Source organism: Bos javanicus, chromosome 10, assembly GCF_032452875.1.
Source record: "Bos javanicus breed banteng chromosome 10, ARS-OSU_banteng_1.0, whole genome shotgun sequence".
Taxonomy (NCBI): domain Eukaryota; kingdom Metazoa; phylum Chordata; class Mammalia; order Artiodactyla; family Bovidae; genus Bos; species Bos javanicus.
The window spans coordinates 20,637,511-20,655,193 of NC_083877.1; positions in this window are offsets into that span (position 1 = coordinate 20,637,511).

The window sequence follows — 17,683 nt, forward strand, 5'->3', positions numbered from 1 at the left end:
TGATCTCCTTTAGAATGGACTGGTTGGATCTCCTTGCAGTCCAAGGGACTCTCAAGAGTCTTCTCCAACACCACAGCTCAAAAGCATCAATTATTTGGGGCTCAGCTTTCTTCACAGTCCAACTCTCACATCCATACATGACCACTGGAAAAAACATAGCCTTGACTAGACAGACCTTTGTTGGTAAAGTAAAGTCTCTGCTTTTTAATATGCTATCTAGGTTGGTCATAACTTTCCTTCCAAGGAGTAAGCATCTTTTAATTTCATGGCTGCAATCATCATCTGCAGTGATTTTGGAGCCCCCCAAAATAAAGTCTGACACTGTTCCACTGTTTCCCCGTCTATTTCCCATACTTTGGTCACCTGATGCAAAAAGCTGACTCATTGGAAAAGACCCTGATCCTGGTAAAGATGGAGGGCAGAAGGAGAAAGGGGCAGCAGAGAAAGAGATGGTTAGATAGCATCACTGACTTGGTGGACATGAGTTTGAGCAAATTCCAGGAGATAGTGAAGGACAGGAAAGCCTGGGTCACAAAGAGTTGGACACAGGTTAGCAACTGAGCAACAACAACCATGATACCTATGCCACGGATTGTAAATTAGATCACATGGGTACTGCACCTGGTACATGGCACTGTACCTGGCACCAAGTAGACACCCAGTTCATTTTCATTTTCCCTACCTTGATCTTGTCTCTTCTTCCACCTCACTTCTGGCCAGTACCTCATAATACCTTCCCAGAGATCCCCTCCTTCCCAGCCTTTTTTTTGGCCACCCGCCCCGCACGGCATATGAGACTTTAGCTCCCCAGCCAAGGATTGAATCTGTGCCCCCTTCAGCGGAGTGCAGAGTCTTAACCACTGAACTGCTGGGGAAGTCCCATACTATCCTTTTACAGCTCACTGCCACCACCCCTTCGCCTAGATCAGGCTCTCCCCATCCTTCCTGCAAAGCCATCCCCCACTCCTGTCTCTCCGCCTAGATGTAGCAGATTTACTTATATAGCCTGGTTCTAGTCCCAACACGATGTGCCTTTAGCAGGTAACCAAGTCCCTTGATCGCTCCAGTCCCCTCATCTAAATTCATTCATTGGGTCAAACACATTTACTCACTCAACAAATTCAACACATATTGATTGTCGTATGAGCCAGGCCCTGGGAGTATAGCATTGACTAAGAAAGATAGCTCCCTGCCCTCATGGTGAAGAAAGAAGAAAACAGCTGTGATTTCAGAGAATAAGAAATGCTCTGCTGAGAATAAGACAAGGTGTGATGGTGGAGAGTTCCCAAAGGGGTCCTCTCAGGTGAGATGATATTTCAGCTAGAGGGAGCTCAAGAGCACCGACACTGAGATGACAACTCACTAAGCTGGTCCCAATGTTTGACCTACATCTTTCTCCAACACAGGTACATTTAGTGGTTTCTTGCCTAAAATATTGGGTTAAACCTTGTTGCATTGGAAACCATCCTCCTCTAAGCCCAAATCTACCGTCTCAACCTTCTACACAAGGATCCCAGCTCAAGTGTAAGTAGAATTAGATCTGTCTAGGCATGTCTGAGAACAGGATAGCACGCCCCGCCAGGAGGCCTCAGAGGAGAAGGCTGTCTTGGTTAAAGCAGGGGCCTGCCCTGTGAGACTGGCAGAGTAATAGAATCTTTCTTATACCTCCAAGGCTCTAGTGGGAAAAGAGGCTTGTCTCTCAAATACCTCCCTGCCTAGCTCAGATCTACACCTAGCCCAGTTCCTGGGGACAGAGGGTGGGGAGCCCTGAGACCCAGTCAGCCTGCTTGGGACCTTTGTGAGGGAGTGACCAAGAGGGAAGACAGGGTTCTCTTTAACTTTGCCAGAGTGCCTGAGCGGCTTGCGTTCCTGGAAGGCTTCCTTCAGAGCAGAAATGACCTCCCAAAAATACATGGAAGATCAGCACTTAAGGTGGTTCCAAATGAGCAGGTGGAGACAAGAGCTGAGGAAACTGGGGTTAAGCAGGGGCTCCCCATGTTGGTCAGGATCTGGGTACGAAACACATGATCCCCTCAAAAGGGGAGGCTGAAGGAAGTTTTAAGAATGGGTCTTTTATGAGGATGTGGGCAGGATTAAGGAAAACCAGTAAGAGACTGGTAAGAAAACCAGTAGTACTCTAGGGCTTGTTTAGGAAAAGCAGTCAAATCCTGGAAGCCTGAAAGGGAGTAGGGGAACCAAACAACAGGCCAGAGCTGGAGCTGCCAAAGGCCACAAGATGTGACCTGTGGTCTTAGGGAAAGATGCAGAGCCACTGACAAGCTGGACTCGTGGAAGGGAGCTCCTTTCAACATCCTGCCAGTAGTCAAGCATTGGCCAAACTCCATGAAAAACCAAAGGTGGTGGGATCAAACCGGCCACTGACGTCAGCCTCCAGGACGTAGGGAAGGTTGGAGAACAGCAAGGAGGGAGACTGGGAGAGACAGAGAACAGTCAGCATACCCCGTCATCCCCTAGCAACCACAAGCTAATGAGGTCCCAGGGCACTGAATTTATACTAATCTTCCCCTCACCAGCACTCTCTTAGGAACAGGGAAGAATATCCTTGCACTCCTATTCAGAACTCAGGACTTGTGTACAAACCCCAGCTCTCTCACTGTATCAGTTTCTGAGGAGCTGCTGTTACAAATTACCCCAACTGGGAGGCTTGTTTTGCTGAAAGTTTTACTTTCTTTTTAGTTTTGAGGGATTCATTAGAAATGTTCATTACACACAATAAAAAATTTCAATATTTAATAGAGGATTATTCATTTTAATTTCAATATATAGTCATTAAAAGAAGAGAAATAGAAACAATAGAGAAAAGTAACAGCACATACATCACCAAATTATGTTGACCAACATCCAGACTTGAATAACGCTGGTAGGTCCCTCATTAACAGCAATATGGAGTCCCAAATGGGAAAAGGTCACGAGACTTCTTAGACCCTGGGGGTTAGCCAGACCCTCAAGGGCTCAAGAAAATTCTGAGACCCACTCCCTTTCTTATCTAAAGTGCCATCTGACTTGTGCTTGCTGGCAAGCATGGAATCCAGGCAGGTCAGAAGCAGGTCAGAGGCCTGATTTCCTGCTTCGGAAGCCTGAACAAGACTTCCTCCATTTTAATTTCCCTAACATGGCTTAAAACAACAGATGTGTAGTCTCTCAAAGTTCTGGAAGCTGAAAGTCCCGAAACAAAATATATAAGCTACTATATGTAACTGGTACATGAATAGACAAATTGTTCAATGGAACAGACTAAAAATCTAGAAAAGAAGAATCTAGACTACATCTCGGAATTTAGTATATAGCAAACATCCGCTGGATCATTGAAAAAGCAAGAGAGTTCCAGAAAAACATCTATTTCTGCTTTATCGACTATGCCAAAGCCTTTGACTGTATAGATCACAATAAACTGTGGAAAATTCTGAAAGAGATGGGAATACCAGAACACCTAACCTGCCTCTTGAGAAACCTATATGCAGCAACAGTTAGAACGGGACATGGAACAACAGACTGGTTCCAAATAGGAAAAGGAGTATGTCAAGGCTGTATATTGTCACCCTGCTTATTTAACTTCTATGTAGAGGACATCATGAAAAACTCTGGGCTGGAAGAAGCACAAGCTGGAATCAAGATTGCTGGGAGAAATATCAATAACCTCAGATATGCAGATGACACCACCCTTATGGCAGAAAGTGAAGAGGAACAAAAAAGCCTCTTGATGAAAGTGAAAGAGGAGAGTGTAAAAGTTGGCTTAAAGCTCAACATTTAGAAAACTAAGATCATGGCATCTGGTCCCATCACTTCATGGGAAATAGATGGGGAAACAGTGGAAACAGTATCAGACTTTATTTTTTGGGCTCCAAGATCACTGCAGATGGTGATTGCAGCCATGAAATTAAAAGACGCTTACTCCTTGGAAGGAAAGTTATGACCAACCTAGATAGCATATTGAAAAGCAGAGACATTACTTTGCCAACAAAGGTCTGTCTAGTCAAGGCTATGGTTTTTCCAGTGGTCATGTATGGATGTGAGAGTTGGACTATAAATAAAGCTGAGCACTGAAGAATTGATGCTTTTGAGGTGTGGTGTTGGAGAAGACTCTTGAGAGTCCCTTGGACTGCAAGGAGATCCAACCAGTCCATTCTGAAGGAGATCAGCCCTGGGATTTCTTTGGAAGGAATGATGCTAAAGCTGAAACTCCAGTACTTTGGCCACCTCATGAGAACAGTTGACTCATTGGAAAAGACTCTGATGCTGGGAGGGATTGGGGGCAGGAGGAAGGAGACGACAGAGGATGAGATAGCTGGATGGCATCACCGACTCGATGGACGTGAGTTTGAGTGAACTCCGGGAGTTGGTAATGGACAGGGAGGCCTGGCGTGCTGCAATTCATGGGGTTGCAAAGAGTTGGACACGACTGAGAAACTGAACTGAACTGAAAGACAGCCTCTGAGTCAGTGGAGATACCGTGGATTTTTTAATAAATAATCTTGAGACAATGAGATAGCCTTCTGAGATAAAACAAAACCACACTTCATACAACAAAACAAATTCCTGAAGAATCAAATATTTAAATATCAAAATGACATTGACTTCCCCAGTGGTCCACTGGTTAAGACTCTGCCTGCCAATGCAGGGAACATGGTTTAATCCCTAGTCCAGGAAGATTTCACACGTCACGGGGTAACTAAGCCCATGGGCAATGACTGCTGAGGCCCGCATGCCTAGAGCCCACATACCACAACATGAGAAGCCACTGCAGTGACGAGCCAGAGCACTGCATCCAGAGAGTCGCCCCTGCTTGCCACAGCTACAGAAAGCCCTCATGCAGCATCAAAGTGCCATGCAGCCAAAATAAAGAAACAAAACTTTAAAAATAATGTCATGAAAATATTACAACAAACTAAGGGAGAATTTTTGTTGTTGTTGTTGTTATATTTGGGAGAAGCATGACTTTCTAAGAATGACACCACAGCAGAAGCCATTAAAAATTGTTTAATGCATTCAGTTACATAAATATAGAATTTTTTCCCATAGGAAAGTAAATACCCTAATCAGAGTCAACAGACAACATGAAAAGCTGGAAAAACATATTTGCCAATTATGTCGCAGACCAAGACCTAGTTTCCTTGGTATTTAAACAGATCTTACAAATCAATAAGAAAAAGTCTAACTCAACAGAAAAATGAACAAAGGCCATAAAAAGTCCACAAAAGAGGAAATATAAATTGGTCCTTAAACATATTAAAAAGATGCTCCTCTTCACTCCAAATAAGAGAAGTGCAAATTAAAACCACAGCCAGACAGCATTTTTTTGTCTACTAAGTGGCAAGGATCAGCAATGCTTGTTAATACACGGGGTCAGCCACTTTTGTATCCTGCTGGTATGTCCTCATAGACTCCAAAGATAGCAATTGGTAATATCCATCAACTGACGGTGTTTTAACTGCATATATTCTGTGTCCCACCAACTGCACTCTAAGATAGTATTTTACAAATATATTCTCACATGTGCTTTAAAAATATATATGACCAAAGATATTCTTTGCAGCATCGTTTGTTATGGCAGATTGGAAAAAATCTAAATGTGGACTCACACAATGAAATATTATCATTCAAAAAAAAGTGGAGAGTAGAATTAAGGTCAAAATGCAAAAGTAGGAGGTCAAGAGATACCTGGAGTAACATGCAAATTTGGCCTTGGAATACAAAACGAAGCAGGTCAAAGGCTAACATGGTTTTGCCAAGAGAATGCACCGGTCATAGCAAACACCCTCTTCCAACAGCACAAGAGAAGACTCTACAAATTGACATCACCAGATGGTCGATACTGAAATCAGATTGATTATATTCTTTGCAGCCAAAGATGGAGAAGCTCTATACAGTCAGCAAAAACAAGACTGGGAGCTGACTGTGGCTCAGATCATGAACTCCTTATTGCCAAATTCAGACTTAAATTGAAGAAAGTAGGGAAAACCACTAGACCATTCAAGTATGACTTAAATCAAATACCTTATGATTATACAGTGGAAGTGACAGATTCAAGGGATTAGCTCCAATAGACAGAATGCCTGAAGAACTATGGATAGAGGTTCCTGACGTACAGGAGGCAGTGATCAAGACCATTCCCAAGAAAAAGAAATGCAAAAAGGCAAAATGGATGTTTGAGGAGACCTTACAAATAGCTGAGAAAAGAAAAGACGCAAAAGGCAAAGGAGAAAAGGAAAAATATACCCATTTGAATGCAGAGTTCCAAAGAATAGCAAGGAGAGATAAGAAAGCCTTCCTCAGTGATCAATGCAAAGAAATAGAGGAAAACAATAGAATGGGAAAGACTAGAGATCTCTTCAAGAAAATTAGAGATACCAAGGGAACATTTCATGCAAAGATGGGCTCAATAAAGGACAGAAATGGTATGGAACTAACAGAAGCAGAAGATATTAAGAAGAGGTGGCAAGAATACACAGAAGAACTATACAGAAAAGATCTTCATGACCCAGATAACCACGATGGTGTGATCACTGACCTAGAGCCAGACATCCTGGAATGTGAAGTCAAGTGGGCCTTAGGAAGCATCACTACGAACAAAGCTAGTGGAGGTGATGGAATTCCAGTTGAGCTCTTTCAAATCCTAAAAGATGATGCTGTGAAAGTGCTGCACTCAATATGCCAGCAAATTTGGAAAACTCAGCAGCGGCCACAGGACTGGAAGAAGTCTGTTTTCATTCCAATCCCTAAGAAAGGCAATGCCAAAGAATGCTCAAACTACCACACAATTGCACTCATCTCACATGCTAGTAAAGTAATGCTCAAAATTCTCCAAGCCAGGCTTCAACAATATGTGAAAAGTGAACTTCCAGATGTTCAAACTGGATTTAGAAAAGGCAGAGGAACCAGAGTTCAAATTGCCAACATCCATTGGATCATCGAAAAAGCAAGAGAGTTCCAGAAAAACATGTATTTCTGTTTTATTGACGATGCCAAAGCCTTTGACTGTGTGGATCACAACAAACTGTGGAAAATTCTTCAAGAAATGGGAATACCAGGCCACCTGACCTGCCTCTGGAGAAATCTGTATGCAGGTCAAGAAGTAACAGAACTAGACGTGGAACAACAAACTGGTTCCAATTAGGAAAGGAGTACGTCAAGGCTGTATATTGTCACCCTGCTTATTTAACTTATATGCAGAATACATCATTAGAAATGCTGGGCTGGATGAAACACAAGCTGGAATCAAGATTGCTGGGAGAAATATCAATAACCTCAGATATGCAGATGATACCACCCTTATGGCAGAAAGTGAACAGGAACTAAAAAGCCTCTTGATGAAAGTGAAAGAGGAGAATGAAAAAGTTGGCTTAAAACTCAACATTCAGAAAACTAAGATCATGGCATCTGTTCCCATCACTTCATGGCAAATAGATTAGGAAACAGTGGAAACAGTGGCAGACTTTATTTTGGGGGCTCCAAAATCACTGCAGATGGTGACTGCAGCCATGAAATTAAAAGACGCTTATTCCTTGGAAGGAAAGTTATGACCAACCTAGATAGCATATTCAAAAGTAGAGACATTACTTTGCCAACAAAGGTTGGTCTAGTCAAGGCTATGGTTTTTCCTGTGGTCATGTATGGATGTGAGAGTTGGACTATAAATAAAGCTGAGCACTGAAGAATTGATGCTTTTGAACCGTGGTGTTGGAGAAGACTCTTGAGAGTCTCTTGGACTGCAAGGAGATCCAACCAGTCCATCCTAAAGGAAATCAGTCCTGAATATCCATTGGAAGGCCTGATGCTGAAGCTAAAACCCCAATACATGGCCACCTGATGCGAAGAACTGACTCACTGGAAAAGACCCTGATGCTGAGAAAGATTGAAGGCAAGAGGAGCAGGGGACAACAGAGGATGAGACGGTTGGATGGCATCACCGACTCTATGGACATGGGTTTGAGTAAACCCTAGGAGTTGGTGATGGACAAGGAAGCCTGGCCTCCTGCAGCCCATGGGGTTGCAAAGAGTTGGACCCAACTGAGCGACTGAACTGAACTGAACTGAGAATTAAGGTCCTCTATTTGTCCTAATATGGAACTATGTCCAAGACATCTGAGGATGAACTTTATAAAGCCAAGTTCAAGGGAAGGAGGGCTGAGGGTACCTTCAGATGCTGGCTGCCCCAATCCATCCGCCAGTACCCACACCCAAAGTTTCATTCACTGTGTCCCCAAGGGAGCTGAGGCTTCTGGGCTCTTCCCTCACATAGGCCACTGCTAAGGCCCTGGGACAGGCCCTGGCCAGGTGTGCTCAGGTCTTGTATTTTTGTAAAATCTGCAAAAGATATTTAAACCCCAATTGATAAGACCGCTGCGTCTTTCCTTTCACACTCCCCTCTGTCACACCTGGTGACACCTTGTGTCAGGTGGCATCAGGGCAGCCAAGTGCGTTTGGGGTTCCTGGCCAGGCGGAAGGTGGGTTGGAGACACATTAATTACAGGTTGGTGGTATGGGTTTATATGGCCTAGAGTAACTTCCCCCACAGAACCAAGTTATTGCTTGGGGTCCCTGTGTCGAAATGGCTTCCAGAAATATTCCTGTTGCCCACTGTATCACCACATCCGGGCTGGTCACACCAAGTTGTAGGTCACATGAACTGCACAGCAGTCAGTAAGGATTTTTAAATACCGTGGTATTTTTCTGGATGTTACAGTGTTCGTGACATTTATGCTTTTCTTAACGTGTAATTTAGTTTGATTTTTCTATGCTTTATACCAAAAATAATAAACAAAATGCCAAATCCCTTGCTATCCTCTATCTTTGGGGGAAAAAAATTGTCTACTGTCTGAAATGTCCCTTCTATTGGCTTAGAAGTCTCAGGAGTCCAGCTAGCCTGATACTATCTGTTTGGACTCCCCCAAAAGGAAACTTTTATTGGTAGGAAACCCCTGTCCTCTATCTGATAATGGCCCTTTGTCTCTTCTACGGAGTTACCAAAGCCAAGTTTCTCATACCTAGAGCATTTGCTCCCTGTCTCTCCCCAGTTGTAAGACAAATTAACAAACTGTTTCCTGTGTTTCATTGCTGGCAAACATTCACGTAATACAGCCTTTCAGCGGGTGTTGGCATTTCTGTAGGACAGATTCCTAGAAATAGAATTGCTGTGTTAAAGGCTGTGCATGCTTAGGTTGTTCTCCAGAATTATGGTGCTCTCAGACCATGGAAAATTATATGGCCAATAAAAATAATGAGGGAGATGATTGACCAGTTCCCAAAGTTGGGGGAGCAGGGGACAGGCTGCAAAACAAGACATAGAACTTGATTTTAAAATGAGGGCAGTGGGGGTGGGTAGGCAGTGTTGGAAGAGAGTTCCACTTTCTGCTTGAGTCCTCTACATTTTAAAAATATTTTTTCATGAACAAGTATAGGCTCCCCAGGTGGCTCAGTGGTAAAGAATCTTCCTGCAATGTGGGAGTGTTGCAAGTCAAAGTGTTAGTTGCTCAGTCGTGTCCAACTCTTTTCCACGCCTTAAACTGTCGCCCTCCAGGCTCCTCTGTCCCTGAAACTCTCCAGGCAAGAATACTGGAGTGGGCTGCCATTCCGTTCTCCAGGGGATCTTCCTGACCCAGGGATCAAACCCAAGTCTCCTGCATTGCAGGCAGATTCTTTACCATCTGAGCCACCAAGGAAGCCCTGGGTTTAATCCCTGGATTGGGAAGATCCCCTGGAGAAAGAAATGGCAACCCACTCCAGTATTCTTGCCTGGGAAATCCCACAGACAGAGGAGCCTGGTGGACTACATACAGTCCATGGGGTTGCAAAGAGTTAGACACGACTGAGCATGCACACACTGCCTTTAGAGTTTTTAATACTAACAGGAAGGAGGCATAGCTGATATTATACAAATACATCACTACTTAAAGAATAGATTCCATCTGTTATTGAGAATTTTCTCAGTGACATCTCTCTTGAACTCATTCCTGAAACAAAGACCAGCTTTAGGGTTTTAGGATTATTGTTTATCTTGGCTCAAGCTGGCAAAGAGAGTCTCTGTCCCCGACATCATTCCAGATAGGGCCATTTCTGCCTGCCTCAGTCCTGGCAGATTTCCAGCCCTCCCTAGAACAAGCCTGGGGCGGGGCTGACGAGGATCCGCTCCCTGGTTTCCCAGGGCCACCCGTGGACCCCTCCCACGTTTTCCTTGTATTTATGGCCATGAAACACTGGTGCACTTTGGGTAATTGTTGCAAAACACCAAGACCAGCAATATTTCAGAGCTCTGTGGGTGTGGGGCTGGGGCTTTGAGGCTGGGTGGAAGGATTTTTAGGGTGAGTAGCTATGGAGAGGCTGGAGGTCTGGTGGGGGAAACAGCACACTGGGTCCTGGGGCAAATGCGGACTTCCTGAAGGCCACTGATGGTGGGGGGCCCAGCTGCCCAAGCGGGGCTCCAGAGGTCAGAGGCCAGCACAAGTCAAACAAAGCAGGACAGGCTGTGGGGAGCTTTGGAGCAGGATCTCTAACAAGGCTATGACTAATTAAGGCTACTCCAAAGCTATGTCCACCTCCTGCTCCCTGGCCTCTCCCATCCAGCCTGTCATCAAGTCTGGTAGATGGATTTCTCTTCAACCAGTAAGTAGTGAGTGCCCGCTGTGTGCCAAACGGTGGTCTAAGTACGAGAGGTGCATCAGTGATCATGGTCCCTGCTCTCATGGAGCCTATCTCTAGCACTGAACAAAAAGGACGACTTAAGTATTTCATTGTAATTGTATTAAGTGTTATGAAAGAAAGGAATGCTGTAAGTCCTGCAATTTCTTTAAGACATTAACTTTATTTGCCTGTGTTTCCTAAACTGACCTCAGAAATTAACACTCCCCCTTATGTTGAACATAGAGACTTTATTTTTAGAGTAGTTTTAGGTTCTTAGCAAAGTTGAGTGGAAAGTGCTGTACGGAGTTCCCATATGCCTCCTCCACTCACATATGTGCCACTATCGACATCCCACATCTGTGTGGTGCTTTTGTAACAATAGATGAATCAACACGGACACTTCAGTGCCAACCAAGGTCCACAGTTTACATTAGGGCTGCATTAGGGCCGTATTTAAAATTGTATGTATACAATAATGTGAGAACACTGAGACTCAGAGCTGCAGGCGGTAGGGAGCCTACAACCTTTCTAAAAAGGAAGTGGCATGCTTACATTAGTGTTCAGCAAACAATTCATTCACTGCTTCTTCTTATCTGACCCATGAATGTGCCCTTATCTTCTGATATTTATTTGGTTTAGATGCCACAGACACCATTTGCCCAGGCTGTGGAAGTGACCTTTACACTCGTCTGCCGGTCACCAGATGGTCCCACCACCTTCACCCCTGATTTGACTCGGAATCCAGATCTGCAGGTTACAGAAGAATGCCACTTTCTCTGTGGCATGAGTTTGCTCAGACATTTACAGTAACTCCTACCAATGGTTTTCCAATATTCTTATCCATGGAACCCATTTGGTGATGGCAGCAGAATATAATGGTTAAAAGCATAGGCTCTGATATTTGTAGTCCAGAGATGACATCCTAGCTCTAAGAATCCCAAATTCGTCTTTAAAGAGATGATGATAATACTACTTGTCAAGGAGATGGGAGATTATGGGGCTTTAAAGGAGATAAAACACATAAGGTACTTGCATGCATGCTGAGTCCCTTGAGTCGTGTCTGACTCTGTGACCCTATGGACTTGTGGCTCACTAGGCTCTTCTGTCCATGGGATTCTTCAGGCAAGAATACTGGAGTGGGTTCCCACACGCTTTTCCAGGGGCTCTTCCCCACCCAAGGACTGAACCTGTGACTCTAACATCTTTTGCATTGGCAGGCAGTTTCTTTACCACTAGGGCCACCTGGGAAGTCCAAAGTGCTTACTAGCATATATAGTAAATATTTGACAATCATTAGCTCTTAGTGGTTTTGTTAATACTACTTCTCATAGTAAATCTTAAAGGAAGTCTAAAATATGAGATATAAAAATCAGTGCATATTATCTGAACATTATGATTCTACCCAGCTTACAGGACTAATCACTCAGCCCAATCTGATGTCCTTCCACCCCCAAATGCACTGTTCACCTTCACAACATTCATACAATACTGATCATCCACTTTGCACAAAGGTGACACAGACTTTGAATTTTTGTCCATGCTATTCTTTCACTTCCTCTACCCGTCAAAACCTTATCTGAAGTCTGAGGTCCCAATCAAATACAACTTCCCTCTTCCTTCTGAAGGCTTCCCTGGTGGCTCAGATGGTAAAGAATCTGCTTGCAATATGGGAGACCTAGGTTCGATCCCTGGGTCGGGAAGATTCCCTGGAGGAGGGCGTGACAACCCACTCCAGTATCCTTGCCTGGAGAATCCCCATGGACAGAGGAGACCGGCAGGCTAAAGTCCATCGGGTCTCAAAGAGTCAGGCACGACTGAGCGACTAAGCACAGCAGAGCAATGAACAATGAAGCCAAAGCAAATTTTTGTGACAGCGTCACATTTCGGAGAACAAGAGATCACCCTCTTGTTCTACTCTCTTGTAATACAACTTCAGGGAAACAATGCGGAGTCTTGATGGAGGCAGGAAATGGAACATAGCCAGAGCCACTCAAAATAGAGTGACCCCCAAATCAGGTGAGGCAGTAGCCAGTGGGGTGCTAAGTTGGAAGTGCTAACATTTTCAGAATGGAGAAAATAATACCAAAACAACTTAAAATGGCATTGGAGTTTAGCCTCTTTTGCCTTGGAAAAACCTTTCACGCTCTGTATCTTCACTTGTGTTAGGGGTGATAAGATGCTTCAGCACCTGGTTGAATCTAAGTGGTATGGCTTTGTAGCTTTCTTCCTCTGCCTGTTGCCACCATGAGGGATAAGGGATGAAGAAGACTTCTCTGAGACTGAGCAACATCCTTAAAGGACCTAAGAATGTATGTGGAGGGGGCACAGTGAAGGTTCAAAGCAAGTTCTGCCCCTTGTCTCTACAAACACCCAGCCTGTTTACCCATCCCCACTCCACCCAATCAGGGAAGGACTGGGAGGTTGGGAGCAGGGCTTGGACACCCTGTATTTTATCTAGCAACCTTGAGAAGGAAGGTCACCTTCTGTAGCCTCCTCTGCACTCTGCCATTTGTTACATATAGCTCTTCTTGTTGTTGCTGTTCAGTTGCTCAGTCGCGTCCAACTCTTTGTGACCCCATGGACTGCAGCACGCCAGGCTTCCCTGTCCTTCACCATCTCCTGGAGCTTGCTCCAACTCATGTCCATTGAGTTGGTGATGCCATCCAACCATCTCATCCTCTGTCATCCCCTTGTCCTCCTGCCTTCAATCTTTCCCAGCATCAGGGTCTTTTCTAATGAGTCAACTCTTCACATCACGTGGCCGAAGTATTGGAGTTTCAGCTTCAGCATCAGGCCTTCCAATGAATATTCAGGGTTGATTTCCTTTAGGATTGACTGGTTTGATCTCCTTGCAGTCCACAGGACTCTAAAGAGTCTTCTCCAATACCACAGTTCAAAGCATCAATTCTTTGGTGCTCAGCCTTCTATATGGTCCAACTCTCACATCCATACATGACTACTGGAAAAACCATAGCTTTGACTCTACAGACATTTGTCGGCAAGGTAGTATCTCTGTTTTTTAATATGCTGTCTAGGTTGGTCATAGTTTTTCTTCCAAGGAGCAAGCATCTTTTAATTTCATGGCTGTAGTCACCATCTGCAGTGATTTTTGAGCCCAAGAAAATAAAGTCTGTGACTGTTTCCACTGTTTCCCCATCTATATGCCAAGAAATGATGGGACCAGATGCCATGATCTTCGTTTTTTGAATGTTGAGTTTTAAGCCAGCTTTTTCACTCTTCTCTTTCACTTTCATCAAGAGGCTCTTTAGTTCTTCTTCTCTTTCTGCCATAAGGGTGGTGTCATCTGCATATCTAAAGTTATTGATATTTCTCCCAGCAATCTTGATTCCAGCTTGTGTTTCATCCAGCCTAGCATTTCTCATGATTAACTCTACATATAAGTTAAATAAGCAGGGTGACAATATATAGCCTTGTCATACTCCTTTCTCAGTTTGTAACCAGTCAGTTGTTCCATGTCCAGTTCTAACTGTTGCTTCTTGACCTGCATACAGGTTTCTCAGGAGGCAGGTGAGATGGTCTGGTATTCCCATCATACCATAAAACTCTAGCACATTGGAATTGGAAGCAATCTCAGATACAGTTTGGACCAGCCCAACCTCTGCATTTCACTACTTAAAAAATGAGTGATATCCAAATGGGAGCATGAACCCCAGGGCCTTTGATTCCAAGTCTAAAGTTCAGTATCCGGACTGTCTGTCTGCCTCATGTGAAGGCAATCCTGCATGTTTACTTTTCATGTGATTTCACCCATGTGATAAGGAACCGGCTGCAGTATCGTGGAAAACATTGCTGGACCTGGAGTTACAAGCTAACCTGCGAACCCCAGCTCTGTCCCTGGGGAGCTGTGTGACACTCGACATTACTTAAGCCTCCTGTGTCTCAGTTTCCTCATCTATGAAATGGGAAATAGTAATAGAACAACTTCCCAGGATTGTTGGGAGAGGATTAAATGAGGTGGGCTTTTTGAGGGTTTGGTGAGATGCTTGGAGCAGAGTGAGCCTTCCCCAGATGTTATCTACTTCTGTTGCTGCTGTTCTTGGTACATATTTCTGAACCTTGGTTGCAGCAAGCATGGAGTTAAAACACATAATGTATGCTCCTAACACGCATCACAAAAATGGCAGCTTTTATTATTCACTGTGCAAGGAGAGACGGAGTTATAAACATTGACTCTGCTCTTTAGGACCTTACAATCTAGTAGGAGAAAACAGGGAAAGCTCTCTTAAAAGAATACAATTAACAGGCAAATCTATGATTCCTAGGGGCCACATGACTGTAAATTCTTAGAAAGGGGAATTGATCTTCAAGGGATGGTCTGAGAAACCGAAGAAAATGATATAGCATGGGACGTTTGTAGGAACAGCAACAAGGTCTTGCTTTTTCTAACCTTCCTCCTCCCATCTGCCCACCCCACCCTCCCCCTTGTTACTGCTGCCCCCTGGTGTCTATCCCCTTCCTAGCGCGCCTGGGCGCTGTTCCCTTGTTCACTAGGAGGAAGGGGCCACCACCTGCCCAGGGCACAGCCAAGCGGGACAGAAGATCGGCTAGGTCCTGCTGGGAAGGAAATGAAAAAAGTCAAAGTATTAGTTGCGCAGTCGTGTCCGACTCTTTACGACCCTATGGACTATAGCCTTGTCCACGGAATTCCCCAGGCAAGAATACTAGAGTGGGGAGCCATTCCCTTCGCCAGGGGATCTTCCCTACCCAGGGATCAAACCTGGGTCTCAGACGCTTCACCATCTGAGCCACCAGGGAAACCCACTGGGAAGGAAGGGATCTCTTTTCTTCAGGTTCTCCAGCCTGGACAAGGACACAAACAGCAACTGCCTAGATGGAGGGGAGGGAAGAATCCAGGCATTTATGGTTCGCTGGAGAGTGCATCCGAAGTGCCTGGGACACATCCAGTGGCTGCCGAGACCTGGGAGCAGCAGACAAAGGGGCCGAGTCTCCAAAAGGGAGACAATTGTGACACGTGAGAACAGGTTGCCCCTCCCCCTCCTAGAGCTTCAGCTTCACTCCCTCACTGGCGTCAGTGTGTAAACATGCTTGTTTTTCCTTATAACAAAGATAAACATCTCAACCCTTTTCAAGATTCACAGTTATATATTTTGTAGAATGCTTGCCAACTTGGGCTTGTTTGGTGCTTTCTTATGAATAGACTGAGGTTATGGGTTTGGAGAAAGAATATCATGGAGGTTATATGAGATTCTTAATGTATCATATCAGGGACCCCCTGATATCAAATGACTTATTGCTGGTGATGTTAACCTTGATTGCTTGGTTAGGGTGGTATTTGGCTGGTTTCTCTACTGTGAAGTTTTTAATTTTTCCCTTTCCATACTCCATTTGTTAGAAGCAAGTCACTAAGTCCAGACCATGTTCAAGGCAAGAGTTATTAAGCTCCATCTTCTAGAACAAGGGACAGTACATTAAAACCCTCACAGTAATTAGTAGGGCTAATTTTGGAGCAGATACTTTGAGGCTTTACAAATATCCTGGTCTCCCTGAAACTTTTACCTACAGATTTTAGCATTCATCAATGGATCTTGCCTATAGCAAGATGGTCTAATGGTGATTTCCTATTTCCCTTATTCCTTCTACACATATTAAGAGAAATTTTTTCTGAAAAGATTATCCCTTCTCTCATTTATTCAGTCATTTATTTGTAGCAGTGTGGACTTACAGAGATTTATTATTTGAATTATAATCTAATATTATCATTACTTTTTACATTGCTCAAATTGTTTCAGCTCTGGCCACTGGAACGTCATTTGAGTTGGCTCTTGTGTCTTTTGAATAGGTGCCTTGCCTTTTTGGCACTTACTTTCTGGCAATGTACATTGCTCCAGAATTACGTCGTATTTTCCCTGTTCCAGTTCTAGAATTAGCCATTTTTCCAAAGAACCCTGGTTCCTTTTATTGGAGAATGGTATTTAGAAGCCAAAAGCTAGATGCTAGGTGTCTCCATTGCTAATGAGTGCCACTCATTTTAGGCTTTCCTAGCAGACAAAGCTTCCAGAGAAGGCAATGGCACCCCACTCCAGTACTCTTGCCTGGAAAATCTCATGGATGGAGGAGCCTGGTGGGCTGCAGTCCATGGGGTCGCTAAGAGTCCACGACTGAACGACTTCACTTTCACTTTTCACTTTCATGCATTGGAGAAGGAAATGGCAACCCACTCCAGTGTTCTTGCCTGGAGAATCCCAGGGACGGGGGAGCCTGGTGGGCTGCCGTCTATGGGGTCACACAGAGTCAGATACGACTGAAGTGACAGCAGCAGCAGCAGCAGCAGACAAAGCTAACAAATATATGTATGTATATTAACCCCTATATACACACAATATCTATATTTATCTCTGCATCTACTTGTGTGTTTATGTGTGTGTAATATGTACATATATATCATAGAGATACCTATGGATTATTGGTCTATGTAGATATTTATATAGCTCTATTATATATATTCTATAACATGTATAATATTATGTTAATAGACATAGACATAGATATCTGTAAAGTGAGAATGAGTTCATTCTGATATCTCCAACTTGAATCCAGCACCACAAAGTTTATTCTGGCCTTCCACTCCCCACATCAACCTAACCACCCCCTTCTTTCCCTGACAGTAGAAACCCTATCTCACTACAATTTATTTACTTACTGTTCAACACTAGTATACAGGTTAAGTAGTATCAGAATTGTTAACCTGTGACCCTTTTACCAGCTATAACCTTTATGTATGATTCCTTTTGTCTTACAGTATCCAGTCAAAACACTGTTTTCCAAAACTACCTGTTTTAGCTCCTCCCCCACATTTTCCGTTTATATTCATAATACAGTTAGATTCATATATTACATTTTGCATTCTATTTAGGATTGAATGACTTTTAAAAGTTTTGATTACAATTAAGTTCTTTCTTTGTAGAGTTCTATAGATCTCGACATAGAAAAGTGGCATAGAGTCATGTGTTCACCATCATGATAATCACCCAAAACAGTTCCATCACACTGAAAATTCCCATGT